We start from the raw sequence: 943 nt of genomic DNA, 5'->3' as shown, positions 1-943 counted from the left end.
AGGGAAGCTGAAATACCACAGTTGTGAATACCCTCGATACCTTCTCCATTCTTTGGATTATTGTGGTAAATCTGGTAGGAAGATTTTTAAAACAGTATAATGAAGTTAGAATTCGTTAGCTAGATTTAGCTTTTAAACAGTTTTAATCCTGTTTCTATCCTCCACGACATCAGAAAAGTAATCTTAGGGGAAAAAAAAATTAACAAATACCATATGTTAATATACCAAGCTAACTGGAGATATTTATTCACAGTGTACTGTACCACTAAGAAATCATTATGCCCCTAAACAAGCTGGGCAGGCTGGTTCATTAGCGAGCTTCTTTCTTTTTTTGCTGGCGTAAAACTGAAGGCATTGTTAACCTGCCATATAGTCCTTAAGAGACAGTAAATAGTGCTCTCACTGCTACAGAGAAAGCAATAAATGTGTCATTCCTGTTAAAGCTGGAATGCTGGTTTGTAATTTTATTTTCTAAATAGTTGAAAGCTTAGCTGCCATCCTGATCTTTCTCTCTCTCTCTCTTTTTAGATTCTTTATGGCCAAAACTAAACACTTATGTTGACTTTTAGTATCCTCCGATGCATAGGGAACTGGCGTATGTTACTAGTAGCTTCTATGGCAGAGATGCAGGAACTTAAAGACCCCGCTCTTGCTTTCTCTCCCCCTCTTCCCCTGCCTGTTTTCCCAAGATAAAGGAAAGCTGTAAAAGCTTATGAGCCCAAAGGGAGCTTTTTTAAAGTTCCTGTTACTTTAAAATATATCTACGTATATATATTGTACTGACATCTAGGAGGCTAGGTGCCTATCTCAGTCACATCAGTGCAAATTCCAGATGACCCCACTAAAGTCAATGGAAGTTAAGTGGCTGCAACAGAGATCAGGATATGACCCTAAATGTGTTGTTCTGGTATTTTTAAAGCGGCAGTTGTAAACTGCATGTTTG

General features: G+C 38.1%; 1 protein-coding gene across 1 annotated transcript in view; it reads left to right on the top strand.

The window, feature by feature from the left end:
• Positions 1 to 943, top strand: part of PPARGC1A (peroxisome proliferator-activated receptor gamma, coactivator 1 alpha) — a gene marked incomplete at its 5' end in the record, with an annotated part of 29001 nt that overhangs the window by 2597 nt on the left and 25461 nt on the right. The window lies entirely within an intron of this gene.

The sequence above is a fragment of the Mesitornis unicolor genome, unplaced genomic scaffold, assembly GCF_000695765.1.
Source record: "Mesitornis unicolor isolate BGI_N332 unplaced genomic scaffold, ASM69576v1 scaffold16933, whole genome shotgun sequence".
NCBI lineage: Eukaryota > Metazoa > Chordata > Aves > Mesitornithiformes > Mesitornithidae > Mesitornis > Mesitornis unicolor.
Note: the sequence above shows the minus strand (reverse complement) of the source record. Positions and strands in the feature narration are given on the sequence as shown.